This window comes from Ranitomeya variabilis, chromosome 4, assembly GCF_051348905.1.
Source record: "Ranitomeya variabilis isolate aRanVar5 chromosome 4, aRanVar5.hap1, whole genome shotgun sequence".
Classification (NCBI taxonomy): domain Eukaryota; kingdom Metazoa; phylum Chordata; class Amphibia; order Anura; family Dendrobatidae; genus Ranitomeya; species Ranitomeya variabilis.
In genome coordinates, this window is record NC_135235.1 from 151,836,254 (window position 1) to 151,851,760 (window position 15,507).

General features: G+C 41.8%; 1 long non-coding RNA gene across 1 annotated transcript; it reads left to right on the plus strand.

Annotated features, from left to right (window-relative positions):
- The first annotated feature begins 7,853 nt into the window (after positions 1 to 7,853).
- On the plus strand, positions 7,854 to 11,377 carry LOC143768539 (uncharacterized). Its single transcript, XR_013213934.1, has 3 exons — positions 7,854 to 8,175; positions 9,850 to 9,918; positions 11,167 to 11,377. It is a non-coding gene; the product is annotated as an uncharacterized LOC143768539 (long non-coding RNA).
- The last annotated feature ends 4,130 nt before the right edge of the window (positions 11,378 to 15,507 follow it).

Here is a 15,507-nt window from a genome sequence, read left to right on the forward strand (position 1 = left end):
CATTACATACATGACATACACTGTGTTCCAAATTATTATGCAAATAATATTTCCTCATATTTTCTTTAAATTACCTATCTGAATTGCAGTCATTGTTATTTTCCAGTCATCTACTATTCTAGTATAATTGCAATGTTTTGGAACAAACTGCCTATGAAAACAGTATCTTTTTAAAGAAAATAAAAACTCAAAATGCATGTTCCAAATTATTATGCACAGCAGAGTTTTCAACCTTTTTTTTTATTTTGAACAAAAAAATGGTCAATTGTGAAGTTATAAGCATTATCACCTTATTACAAAATGAAATCAAACAGTTTTCAAGTGAAAACTTTATTCTAGGTGATGTTACATTTGCACATAGGACCCCTTGTTCGAAAGAAGCTTCTGAACTCGTCCATTGAATTTGTCAGTTTTTGGATGGTTTCTGCTTCAATTGTTTTGCATGTGGACAGAATACCCTCCCAGAGCTGTTGCTTAGATGTGAACTGCCTCCCGCCATCATAGACACTCCTTTTGATGATGCTCCAGAGGTTCTCAATGGGATTGAGGTCAGGGGAAGATGGTGGCCACACCATAAGTTTGTCCTCTTTTATGCCTATAGCAGCCAGAGATGCAGATGTGTTTTTTGCAGCATGAGACGGTGCATCATCATGCATGAAAATGATCTTGCTGCAGAAAGCACGGTTCTTCCTCTTGAACCATGGCAGGAAGTGTTGTTTTAGAAACTCCACATAGATTATGGAGTTCATCTTTACCCCTTCAGGGATCATAAAGGGGCCGACAATCTCTCTCCCCATGATTCCAGCCCAAAACATTACTCCACCTCCTCCTTGTTGGCGCTTTAGCCGTGTTTTCATTGGGGTGTCCATCAACCAGCCATCCTCCACTCCATCCATCTGGACCATCGAGCGTTGCACGGCACTCATCGGTGAACAAAACAGTTTGGAAGTCAGTCTTCATGTATCGTTTGGCCCACTGGAGCCGTTTCTGCTTGTGTGCAGTGGATAGAGGTGGTCGACAGGATGGCTTACGCACAGCTGCAAACCTCTGAAGGACCGTGCATCTTGTTGTTCTGGGACGTTGGAGGCACCAGCAGCTTCAAAAACTTGTCTGCTGCTATGACAAGGCATTTTTGCTGCTGCTCTTTTAACCTTACCCAATTGCCTGTTGGAAAGAGTCCTCAATTTTTCCTTATCAGCACGCACACGTGTGTGCTGGGAATCAGCTACATACTTCTTGATTGTGCGATGATCACGATGAAGTGTCTTGGCAATGTTGATTGTAGTCATGCCTTGACCTAAATACTCCACAATTTGTTGCTTCTCAGCAGCCGACACATCCTTTTTCTTTCCCATTTTGGCAAAAAATGTAGGCTGCTTAATAATGTGGAACAGCCTTCTTAAGTAGTCTTGCCATTATTTGGACACACCTGCCAAACTAATTTGCACAGGTATCTGCAGTTGCTTTCAGTGATATAAAGAGCCCTGACACACATCACCATCAATGAGTTTAAAGGACAAACAAAAAAATTCTAACCTTATCATTCCTAAACTCTTTGTGCATAATAATTTGGAACACATTGTACATATAGACATACAGTACATTAAACATAGATTACATACTCATCATTACTTGTCATTTTGATCCCCGAAGCCAGAGTCAACCTGTAAAAAATATGAAAAAAACAAACAACCAATATACTCCCTGTCCGCAGAAATCCACGAGTGTCCCACTATGATCTCCCGTGGAGAGCAGCAGCATCAGATAATGCGACCGCTCTCTAGGGGCTCCAGAAACACAATGACGGGAGGAAGGTATTCCTCCGCCTCTGTAAAAAAAAGGTCCCTAGTTTGACTTATGGCATTGCTGGGTGAGAAATTTTCCCAGGCAGCAATTGCCATAAAGTAAGACTTTGAACTTTAGTAACCTCAGTGATGCACTGCAGGAGCCATTGTCTCATGTCAGTGTGTCACTGAGGGTCCTATAGAGCAGTGACATCACCTGATGTCACTGTTCTATAGGGGATATCATCGTGGGACACTAGTTATTAATTGGAATACGGCGGACAGGTAGTATATGGTTTATTATTTTACATTTTTTGCAGGCACTGAAGTATGGTAAGTATGGTTAAATGAAGAATATTAAAATACTTTTTTCCTAATGTGTGCGTGTTTTATTAACCCTTTCTTTCTTTCTTACAGACCCCGCCCACACACACAGATACTCACAGTGTCCGCCCACACACCACCCACACCCTTCCCCCCTCCAGAACAACATATAGAAGGACAGAAAGGGCTTACTGACGTTCCGATATTTGTGTCCCATTGACTTGCATTGGTATCGGGTATCGGTATCGGCGATATCCGATATTTTTTGGATATCGGACGATCCAATCCGATACCGATACTTTTGAATATCGGAAGGTATCGCTCAACACTAGAGAAGAGAGATTAAGCTCAATACTGAGCAGACGACAGAGCTCTCTCCAGAACCGAGAAGCGAACTGGGGACCCCGGGCATTGACTATCATGTCAGGCATGCCATGAAGAAGGAAAACGTGCTTCACAAAAAGCGCAGCCAAGGCCCGTGCTGACAGATCTCGTGGAAGAGGAACTAAGTGTACCATCTTTGAGAAATGGTTGGTGACTACCCAGATGACAGTATTGTTACGAGACTTGGACAAGTCCACAACAAAGTCCATCCCAACCATCTCCCGGGGCCTATCTGCCACAGACAAGGAATGTAACAAGCCCACTGGCCTCTGCCGTGATGGCCGATTCCATTCGCAGGCAGCAATAAGACCTCGCCAAAAACTCAGACATCCTTTTGATCCTGAAATGTCCACCCAACCTAGACTAGTGAGCCCAAGAGAGAACCTCTGGCCGCAGATTTGGAGGTATCAGAGTCACTGGCTCAAGTGAAACTGGGGCTACCGTTTGCAGACTCTCCAGCGGGACGATAAGCTGAGGCTCGTCCCCCACCTCAGATGAGACAACAGAACGGGATAAAGCATCGGCACGGACATTTTTCTCCTCAGGTAGAAAATGAAGGGTGAAATTAAATAGAGAGAAGAATAAGGACCACTTGTCCTGGCAAGAATTCAACCACTGGGTGGTCTGCAAGTACAGCAGATTTTTGTGGTCGTTGAAGACTTGGAAGGGGAAACGTGCCACTTCTAGGAGGTGTCTCCACTCAGAGAAAGCCAGTTTCATGGCCAGTAACTCCCTATCCCCAATGGAATAGCTTCTCTCCACCAGTGTGAAAGTCTTGGAAAAGAAAAACAATGGATGTTGATGACCTTGAGCATCCTTCTGCTACAGGACTGCTCCAGCACCAATGGAAGAGGCATCCACCTCCAATATGAAAGGTTTATTTTTATCAGGGCGGTGTAATATGGGAGCCCTAGCGAAATGAGACTCTACAGAGATAAAGGCCTTTGAGCCCTCCTCCAACCACAACTTGGTGTTACAGTAGCTCCTTTTTTGGTGAGGGCTACCAGAGGAGCTACCAGAGTAGTGAAGTGCGGGATGAGCAGGCGATATTAATTAATGAACCCCATGAAGCGCTGCAGCGCTTTCAGAGAGTGGGGCTCCTGCCAGTACATTACAGACTCCAGTTTGGCAGGATCCATGGCCAAACCCTTGGCTGAGATGATATAGCCAAGGAAAGGCAAAGACTCCTGCTCAAACACACACTTCTCTAACTTAGCAAACAGTTAATTGGCACATAGGAGCTCAAAAGCTTTACAGACATTCTTTCGTTGGGAGTTGATATCTGGGGAGTAAATAGGTATGTCATCCAGATAGAAAAATAGAGAGGTGGATAACATCTCCCAAAAGATGCTGTTAACAAAGTCTTGGAAGAAGGCAGGAGCATTACACAGTTCAAAAGCCATCACCAGATACTCATAGTGGCCTTCCCATGTGTTAAACACGGTCTTCCATTCATCTCCCTCACTAATACGTATCAAATTGTATGCGCCACGCAGATCTAACTTACCCTCGCTCCTCGTAGCCTATCAAAAATCTCCGAGATGAGTGGTAGAGGGTATTTATTCTTGATAGTAATGGCATTCAGACCCCTGTAATCTATGCATGGACGTAGTTCTTTGTTCATCTTCTGAACAATGAGCCCAGTCCCGGCGGGAGACACTGACTTCCTGATAAACCCTCTTGCCAGATTCTCTTTAATATATTGTTACATTGCCTCAGTCTCCTGGAGAAATAGAGGATAAACACATACCCGGGGAGGCTCAGCACCTGGCAAAAGATCTATAGGACAGTTATAGAAGTGGTGGGGTGGAAGAGTCTCTGCTGCCTTTTTGGAGAACACGTCCGCATACTGCCAACAATGTTTAGGGAGAGAGGTTAGATCTGCAGTGACTTCTGATGTGGCAACCTGATCCTGACACATTCCAAGCTAATATACTCCCAGTAGACCAGTCAATATGAGGGGAGTGATAACGCAAAAAGGTTATCCCTAATAACATCTCGTCGATACCCTCGAGCATGACCAGCAGTGAAATTATCTCCTGATGTTCTGGAGACATGACCAGAGAGAGTGGAATGGTCTGATTTGTAATTTGTGAGGATAATGTGGACCTATTAACCACCTGGACGGTAACTGGCTTGGAGAGCATTACCAGGGGTATTTTGTGCCGTTGGGCAAAGGCAGAGGACATAAAAATGCCCTCAGCCCTGAAATCCACACAAACCTCCAACAAAAAGGTGGTCAAAAGAAAATGTCGCCCTAAAGGTCAACGTGGAAGAAAATGTAGCCTTGTCTAATGAGCCTCCTCCTACAGCCACTAGACGCGGTAGTTTCCCAGCTGTTTGGCACTCTTGTTGGAATAATGACCAGGCTGCCTGCAAACATGGCAGATCGGGGGTGCACGAGTGGACCGAGACTTAGGTCCCACTCGAGAAACCTCCATGGCCTCCTGAGGTTCAGAAACCTGGGCCGAAGATTTCAGAGTTTTGGCAAAATTTGGAGCAAGCCGAAACCTCTGTCAACACTGGGCTCGCTCCAACCCACGCTCTGTATGCCAAAGGTCGATGGTAGTGGATACCGATATCAATTCCACCAGTGAGGCCAAAACCTCGCTAGTGGCCAGAGCATCCTTAACATGATCAGCCAGTCCCCTCCAAAAGACAGGGATGAGGACTTTATCCAGCCACTCCAGCTCTGAAGATAGAGTCCGGAAATGGATGGCATGGAAGACCATGGAGGAGCCCTGGGATAAAGAGAGGTCCTAAGAAGACGTGGTTCAAAGCGCTCAAAAAATCCTACACCACCAGATGATTGCGCTCCCACAGCGGCATAGCCAACTTCAGCGCTCTGTCCGTCATCAGAGAGATCACAAATCCCACCTTAGCCCATTCTGAAGGGAAACGAGATGCCAGCAGCTCCATATGTATAGCACACTGCTTCATGAATCCCCTACAGGTTTTACCTGTCACCTGTGAACTTATCGGGCAGAGGGAGACGAGAGAGACAGAACGGAGGTGGCAGCGGACACACAAGTTGCAGCTTCTGAGGCTGCCTGAGCCGCTACCGCAGTGACATCCACAGCTGTGGTCATGCACTCGAGAGCGGACAACCTGCCCTCCAGCTGTTGGATGTATCATGGTAAACGCTGCTCGTCCGCCATTGCTAGCCAGACCCTGGTGCTAAGATACTGTTAGGCTTGGCCGAACGAACTAAATAAATATGAAAATAAAGTGCGTTCGCCACCCAGGGTCCACTGTGCAGAGATGGCAAACTGCAGCTAGAGGGCAATGGCGAATACTAGCAGCGAGCGAAAGTGACTCGCACTGAGTTAACGTCACTCAGTGGAGAAGCATGTGGCCGTGCCAATCACACACAACGATGGGAAAGGAACTCTGCAATAGGACTGTGTTTATCGGCACACAGCCGCAGAGTGAATATGGCACTAAACACGTACCCTGGGGCAAGGGAAATGGTAGTGGACTCCAAGCACTCACAGAGCTCCTCTCCAGAGATGTCTGAATTCTAAAGGCACTAGCGCTTGCCCTGAACTCAAACACACAATCTCCTCTCTGGGGAAGCCAGATTTCTAAAGGCACTAGGCCTGCCCTGAGCACATACAACTGTACATTATACCGTTCCTCACACACACAAAACATAAATGATCTTAGTGCACCGAACTGCGCCAAAGATCCTTTTATAGTTTTTGACAATTAGACAGGACCTTGCTCACGGACCAATCCGAAGCCGGACCAGAACCTGAGCATGTGACTGCCGACCACCCTTGAGAAGTCGCCTCACGAGCATGCTCAGTAGTGCAAATCCCTGACTTAGTCTCAGGAGGGATCGCTTGCTGCTGTCTATTGCCAGTTACTATAGCTGAACCTGGAGAGGCATCAGTAATCAAGCGCACAGCCTGAGTCTGAGCAAGATGCTGAGAATGATGTCTTTGATGAGCATCATTCACTGCAGTTGAGACTGAATGGGGGACCGCAGGAGAAGACAAGGCTTAGGGTCCATCCTGTGCAGAGGGAGGATCCCAGAGCCAAACAGAATCTCCATAAAAAGATCTTTACAAAAAAAAGTATGTTTTTAGTAGTGATAAGCAAATATACTCTTTACTTGAGATTTCCCGAGCATGCTCGGGTGATCTCCGAGTATTTTTTAGTGCTCGGAGATTTAGTTTTCCTCACCATAGCTGAATGATTTACATCTGTTAGCCAGCTTGATTACATGTGGGGATTCCCTAGCAACCAGGCAACGCCCACATGTATTTATGCTGGCTAACAGATGTAAATCATTCAGCTGCGGCGATGAAAACTAAATCTCCGAGCACTAAAAAATACTCGCAGGTCAACCAAGCGTACTCAGGAAATCTCGAGTAACGAGTATATTTGCTCATCACTAGTTTTTAGGCGATAAAGAGCAGTTCTTAGGCCATTAGAGGACAAAACTCATCACATTATATTCGCATGAAAGGTGCAATATCAGTAACATGATTGTTATATTCTTGAACTTTTTTCTGTACATTAATAAATTATTTGAGACACCTAATTATATGAGATGAGGATTGTAGACAGCTGACTGATATATAATATTATATTAATAAAAAGTTCAGATAAAATCTTGTGTTGTAACGTTAGCTTGCTAGACGTTTTTGGTCTAGACCAGTGGTACAAAGATACAGTCATCCTTGTTTGTTGATTATTGTATTTTTTTCACATTTTTTCCTTATTGTGCCTGGACACATATTTGAAGTATCCTATGTCTGAACACATAGTAAGGATCTGTGAGCATGTTTGATCATACCAGCTTTCTGAGCCCAACTTTAAAAGGTCAAACAGACCTGAAAATGTGACTTTTGCCTAGTAGGAAGATCACTGAAACTAAGAGAGCTAGATGATAGACTCATGGAGCGATGTCTGTGCTGAGAGTATCAAGATTGAAATGAAAAATAATATTTATGTTCTTGCCTGATGGGTACTCAGCTGTTTCGTGCAATTTTGAGCTGCACATATTCCATGTGCTTCCTACCATGATGACCTTTGTGTTCACAGCATTGCAGAACTAAGCACATTAAAAGCCATTATCAAAAATGAGACACATGGCCATCATGATTAACTGTGCAAGGATGCATAGCGCATCAGTTTTACTAGTTACATTTTAATGGAACAATTGCTTCCTCTTTTTGCCTGCACGTTTTCCTCATATCATAAATAGATTTTACAATGTGGGCACGTCACAGTTTTACAACATTGCGCCCCATACTCATCCCACTTTACTAATGTCCATTTTAGAACAGTGCAATAAAAAGAAATGATGGTGAATGCGATGTCAAGTATTTTACTGCAGTAAATATCCTAAGGTGTTGGGTGGCTTACTCTTCATAATTAATGTTTATTCTCCTTTAGAATATTAAATAATTATACCTGCAATCATCCTATTAAATGCCTTATCACCAGCTGATGAGAAAACATGCCCCAATTTTCACTATGTCCAGATATATAAGGATCAGTCTCAATGCCTTCATCAAAATATAGCTTTTGAGTCTCTGAGACGTTCAGAACTAAGAAAAGAAATCAGTCATGTCTGGAATCAAAGGAGCAAACTGCCAGAAGAGCTCATGCCAGAATCCATGCAAGGATCCCTGCCAAAAAGTGCCTATCTGTGTAAATCCTTGCCAAGACCGTAAGTTACTCTTTTTTAGTTTTGCCTTTTTGCATTGTTGGTAAACTTTACACATTAATTAGTATTATAGAACTTTGCTCCAGAATTTTACATTAGTATTTTTTTAACAAAGATATAAAAAAATGTAAAGAATTAATGCATTTAAAGACTGTAAAAAAAAAAGCCTTAGACTACTTGCTGAAAACATATCACATTTAAGGTTAGGTTTAGCTCACATTTCATATGCTCTTAGGTTCAGCCTGTGGGTATATACAGGCCCGATATATAATTTGCAGCTGTATGTCATTCAGCCGTATACTTTCTTTTTTGACTTGAAGTCGTTTTCTATTGAGATGAATAGTTGAATATGCTTTTTTGATACAGTTAAAGTGATTAAAGTCTTAGAAGTAGGGTAAGTTCAATGTATTCAATCTTAAATAGTGTTTCCATAGAAGTAAATCTAAAACATGTATAAAAGGTAATTGATCTAGATATTCATTATGACAGCCATAATTTGTGCTATGAAATTGGATTTAACCTTCAAGGGTAAACTGTTCAGGAGGTAATGTCCTATAGTGTACAATCCCTCCTAAACATCTGAACTGTCCATCATTGTGCCTCCCATTGTTATGTCATATAATCACTGCAGACAATCAGAGGTCACTGATTGGTCTGCAGCTTTTACTATTACATAGTTAGTATATGTGAAAACAGACACATCTATCAAGTTCAACCAAGCTGACCTTAGTATATGGCTTTTTATTTATTGATGGACAGTTTAGCTGTTAAGAATATGTTATCCACTTCTAGACAATCTCTTCAAATTGATGACATTTGATATATTCTTCATAATAGTTTTCCACTGATTGTAGTATATACAGTAGTTATTGATGCTACTTTTTGTTATACAGTGAATATGGTTACTGTGTACACAATTCTGTAGTTTTTAAAACTCTTTGTATACTATATACGCAGGATACCAAAATGGTGATACAGACTTTCAGATTTTTGGACTAACTGCTTTAAATTTTTCTTTCCAGATTAAGCAGAATAGAAATTACTACTAGAAGATTAATTTTAGACCAGCCATTGTAGTACTAGAGGATTATAACACATATCTAAACTTTTTATTCTTATCTCAGGGAGCAAATAATTGGAAATAATCCATTAAAACAGTCTCATATTGAATTCCGTATGACTCGAATTTGATACAGAAACATGTGGAAGTGTTTTCTCTTAGAGGCATACAGACAAGGCCTGTAATAAATATAATGAGGCCATAGCCCAAAGAAGGATTTTTTGTCATATTAAAAATTCTGGCTGTCTGGGGCAATGAAAGCATTGTTAATAAAATCTCACCTATTGTAAGGCAGTGAACAAGTCAGTGTACATGTCCTGGTTGTATGAGGCAGTAAAAGGGTAACAGTTAAATTGTGGTTCATGGGGATCTTGTCTGCAGGTGGGAAAAGAGTCTAGCAGAAAGTTTTGGTATGTAGGAATTGACTAGTAGGCCCTTCCTTGACACCTGTCCTGCATAGGTGGTCGAACAGCATCCTATAGACTTCAACAGGTTGCGCCACAGCTCCATAGAACTCAGACTTTGTGCATAATCACGATACGACCATAATCATACATAACTCTGTAGATATTGTTTCAAAATGCAGTGAACACAGAATGAATGTTTCTCTTTTCTAGCTTGCCAATCTGGGTCCCAGTACTCCGGCTACAGCAATCAACAAGGTCATGGACAATTCCCCAAACAAGGTAAAGATAAGGATAATTTTAGTTGGTTTTTCACTGTCATCAGTGCTAATTAATTTCTCTATGCAAAGATCAAAATCACTGTACTTAAAAGCTGCTTTATAAGGTGTGATTCATAGGACTGCATCTGGCATAAAATATGAAGAAAAACTGTGCAGGTTCCCAAACCTCCAGAAATTCTTGGACAGTCGGTAAAATTAGGGCACTTTTTCCCTTGTCTGTAAAAAACATGAATAGGTTATTACGACTGTAATTATCATTTTTTACAGTTCAAAGTGAATGCAGCTAATTTATAGGTTGCAGACATGGATCACTTATAGTCATAATGATTTATTATGGTTATCGAATGTCACTGTAAAAAATGTTGAGTGTCTGTGAATTTTTGATAAGCTGTCCAGAAAAGAAAATCAAACTAGTGACCTTGATAATGTAGAGTATACAGTCTAACAGAGCAATTCTTTATAAAATGTGATGATTCACAAAGACAACTTACAGGGCCACAAAGAGTGCTCAGTAGGGATCTGCACACTGTGTGTCTCATTACAAGGTATCCATATCTCATAAGCAGGAGAACTGCATCATTTCAGAAAATTCCCTTATTTTCCTGGAACATGCTCTTTTCCAGAACTTGACACAGGAACCTTTATTTTAACTATTATGTATTCTGGTAGTTTTAGAATTTCTCAATGGGTGAGTGCATGAAAAAATAAAATATTTATCTTGCTTTTTCCTTTTGCGCTGTGCTCAAATTGCTTTACACATATACAATTCTGAAAAATAGCAAACACATATATACTAAATTTAATTCCAAAACAATAAATATTATGAAAGTCTTATCTTTAAACTGCAGGTAATTTATTCTGTTAACTTGTACTGTGTATTGCTCTTTTGTATTGAACTGTCTATTGTAACTAAACCTTTATCTTTTTCTTATATTTGAGTGCCTTTTTGTTTGCAAACAAGTGAGTGGGGGTCTACATCCTAAGACCCGCACCAATCCCAATCGAGAATGTAGCTCAGGTGACAGAAGCACACGGCTCCTTCCTGATCCCGCACACATTGCAGTAGATGGATTCAATACAAAAGGTGGAGCTGTGCAGCACACAAGCGGTTTTTTGAGATAGGTGGCGGTCTCACTAAACTGCTTTTAATTAAAAGGGCACTTAAATGGCACTCAGATATAAAAAAAATGATAAAGTTTATCTTCTTTGAAATAAATGACTAACTGATATATGTTCACTTCTCCATCAGATCCCTGCAACCCCTGCTGTCCACCTCCCTGCTGTCCACCTCCCTGCTGTCCTGATCCCTGCTGTCCTGATCCCTGCCAAGGTCAAGGGAATTTCTATTGCAATAAATGAACATGTGACACCTGACTTTGTTCCTTGCATTGTTCCCCATCATTCCGCAAATGTATTATAAATTGTCGGAATCAATTGAGAATCCTGACCTTTGCCTTTGCTTGCTGTTAACTCATCTGTTCTGTTATCCAATAAAATTCTGCTATTAACACATGGCATATAGTTTATGTATTCAAGTTCTTATGCGTTAGAAATCTTTTATTACAGGGAATAAAAAATAACAACCCACGGACAGATGAAGGATCCTTCCTAAGGAAAAAAGGCAGACATGTTTTCTAATCCAGAACAACACCTTTAACAAAAAAAACGTTGAATATCAAATGCCTCTCATATGCAATGCAAAGCCTTTTAAGTGTGAGGGTATGTGTCCACGGTCAGGAAGGCCGGCGGTATCGCCGGAGCGGCAAAGGCGCTCGGCGCTAAGCCGCTCGGTGCTAAGCCCCGCCCCATCTCTAGGACGCGATGATGCCGGATGTGTTAACTGTACACATCCGGGATCATCGTACCCTCGCATAGCGCCCTGTGATATTACTTGCGGCGACGCAGCGTCGCCGCAGGTAGCACGGACATGCTGCGATCTGAAAAGACGCGCAGCACGTCCGGAGTCGCAGGGAAGTCGGATGCGTGTTTCCACGCAAAGTGGACACGGGATTTCATAAAATCCCCTCCACTATGCTGGAACATCTGGATGCTGCGTGTTTGACGCTGCAGCTCTGCGCAGCGTCAAACAAGCAGCGTTTACTGACCGTGGACACATACCCTGAATATACTTAAAGTAGACAACAGTAACATGAAGCTACGATGAACCACCAATAATAATAATCTTTATACAGAGCACTGTATAATTCACTAGATGCACCTACCAAACTATATAAGTAACAGAATACAATTCAAACAATTAGAGGGAAAGGGGTGACACAAAAAATAAAAAATATAAAGAGATCAATGTCCAATACCAGGTGATGAATTTCAAAGAAATGATTTGCATTCCTTCATCAAAATACAAAGCTCCGATCTATAATAGGTCGTTATCAAGTATGCAAAAAAATCACAAAGGGCTGGCTTTTATAGTGTGGAGACCAAGTCTGCACCAATCACCACAAAGGCCAAACCCACTCATATTTAATACATTATTTATACAAACATTCATAAAGACTGTACATACTCAATTGTGAATAGCATAAATAACACCTTATGCATTAAAAAGATGTAAATATGGGTTGCAATAAATCACATAGGTGCTGTGTCCTGGGACAGCTGCGTGTGATCTCATGACCTGGATGGGTTGCTTCCTTTGGCGTCATGGGGGGCAGTCTCGACACCATGGTTATCACCGTGGTCTGGATGATTCTCCTGGATGCTGCTCATTACTGCGCAGTGCCCGCGCGTGTCATTGGGTATGCGGTCATGTGGCGATAGTCATGTAACCTCTCCTGTGTGACGCTCGCTGGCAGTAGGAGTGCTGGTCTGATGCCCAGGTATGAGAGGGAGGTGATGATTAGTCAGCTGGTCAATACTGATGACAGAATTTGGCCTTATCACTGGCAATGATAGGTTATATTACTGTCAAACCAGCTTAATTACGATTTTGGTGCACTTCTCTTTGGTGGCTCATTATTGGACCCCTGGAAGGTGTTATCTGCATATTCATGATCTACCTACAGGTAGTGTTGAGCGATACCGTCCGATACTTGATACAATGCATTTCAATGGGACGCAAAGTATCGGAATGGTTCCCAGGGTCTGAAGGAGAGGAAACTCTCCTTCATGCCCTGGGATCCATATTCATGTGTAAAATAAAGAATTAAAATAAAAAATATGGATATACTCACCTCTCCGGTGGCCCCTGGATCTTACCGCTGTAACCGGGAGCCTCCGTTCCTAAGAATGAGCCCGTGAAGGACCTTCGATGACGTCGCGGCTGACGTCTTGGCTTCTGATTGGTCACGTGAGCGGTCACATGAGCGGTCACGCAACCAATCAGAATCCGCGACGTCATCGAAGGCCCTTCACGCGCTCATTCTTAGGAACGGAGGCTCCCGGTTACAGCGGTAAGATCCAGGGGCCGCCGGAGAGGTGAGTATATCCATATTTTTTATTTTAATTCTTTATTTTACACATGAATATGGTTCCGATACCGATTCCCGATACCACAAAAGTATCGGAACTCGGTATCGGAATTCCGATACCGCAAGTATCGGCCGATACCCGATTTTTGCGGTATCGGAATGCTCAACACTACCTACAGGTGGTTGGATTCTAGTATCCATGAGTATAGGGATGCCATAATTTGACTGGCTGAACACCTGTTCCAAACCTATGTAAACAAAGAATATATTACATTATAGAGGTGCCTTTTTTCCATCTTTTTAATTTATAAAGTGTTATTCACAATTAGGGTATGTATACACTTTATGAATGTTTGTATAAATAATGTATTTAATATGAGTCGGTTTGGCCGTTGTGGTGATTGGTGCAGACTTCGTCTCCACACTATCTAAGCCAGCCCTTTTATATTTTTTGTATGCTTCATAAAGACTAGTGATGAGTAGTGATGAGTAGTGATGAGCGAACGTGCTCGCCACTATTCGTTACTCGCCCGAGTATCACGGTACTCGATATACTCGGCAAGCACCAAGCATTTCCAGGATTAGTCAGCGGGAGCTCAGGTCTTCGCCCTGCAATTTTGTTGCTCTTTAGAGCGAAACGCGCGTCAGGGGGCTGCCAGTGGAGTAGGGAGAGTCCTCTTGCCTCATATATGGGTAAGTTACAATATCTTAAAATTTGACTGTGGTTTTATGTGGGGGTTTACCTTTGCACAATTATGTGCTTTACTACCTGTTTCCTACTATGGGTTGTTCCCTCACATAATCCCAAAATAGATATATGATACCTGAATACACCCATTTTGGGGCAATTGGACCTTTTGTACTGCTGGCATACCTACGGGTTTCTCGTTTAGAATTTTTCCTGCTCTATATGTGCTACTTTAACAACTGATGTTTTATTGTATTGCTATATATTGATAATAAAATTCATATGTTTTTGAATATGTGTTTTGGGATTTCTTTACTCCGGTTCTTTGTGGTAAACCCTTGCTGTATACAGAACTTTGTGGTTTAAAAAATATTACAATATACAAGCCACATATTGAAAGTCTGTTACCTCAGTCAGACGCCTTGTCTATCTGTGGTCTCAAAATCTTTGCTTTTCAGGCATACATTCCAGTTTTTGGTCTGCTACCCTTGGTGAATACAATATTTCGTTGTTTTTAAAATTGTAAAAAATACAGCCCACATATTGAAACAGTCTGTTTTCTCAGTCACACGTCTGGTATATCTGTGGTCTGCAAATCTTGGATTTTCAGGCATACATTCCAGTTTTTGGTCTGATAACCTTGGTGTATACAGAATTTTGTGATTCAAAAAATTTTACAAAATACAGGCCACATATTGAAAGTCTGTTATCTCAGTCAGACGCCTGGTCTATCTGTGGTCTCCAAATGCTTGCTTTTCAGGAATAGATTCCAGTTTTTGTCTGCTACCCTTGTTGCGTACAGTTTTTTGTTGTTTTTAAAATTGTAAAAACTACAGGCCACATATTGAAGCAGTCTGTTATCTCAGTCACAAGTCTGGTCTATCTGTGGTCTGCAAATCTTTGCTTTTCAGGCATGCATTCCAGTTTTTGTTCTGCTATCCTTGGTGTATACAGTATTTTGTGGTTTTAAAAGTTTTAAAATATAGGCCACATATTGAAACAGTCTGTTATCTCCGTCCGATGCCCGTTCTATGTGTGGTCTAAAAATAGTTGTTTTTCATGCATACATTGCAATTTTTTGGTCTGTCTACTACTGTCTATACACTATTTTGGTTAAAAAAACAAGCAAAAAACATATATTACAGTGTGGTAGTTCCGTGACACGCCTCATCTATCTGTGGTCTACATGTGTGCTTTTGAGGCTTCCATTCTCCTTTTTTTGCAGTGTGTTACCCTAGCTCTAAACACTATTTGGCAGTAAAAAATAAACATACATGCCACATATTGAAGAGTCTGGTATCTCAGTCAAACGCCAGATGTATCTGTGGCCCACAAATTGTGGCATTTTAGGGCTACATTCCACTGTATTTGCTGTCTTTGACCTGATTTCTATACACTATTTTTGGGGCAAAAATAAAAAAGGCCACATATTTTACAGTGTGGTATCTCTGTTACACGCCTCATGTATCTTTGG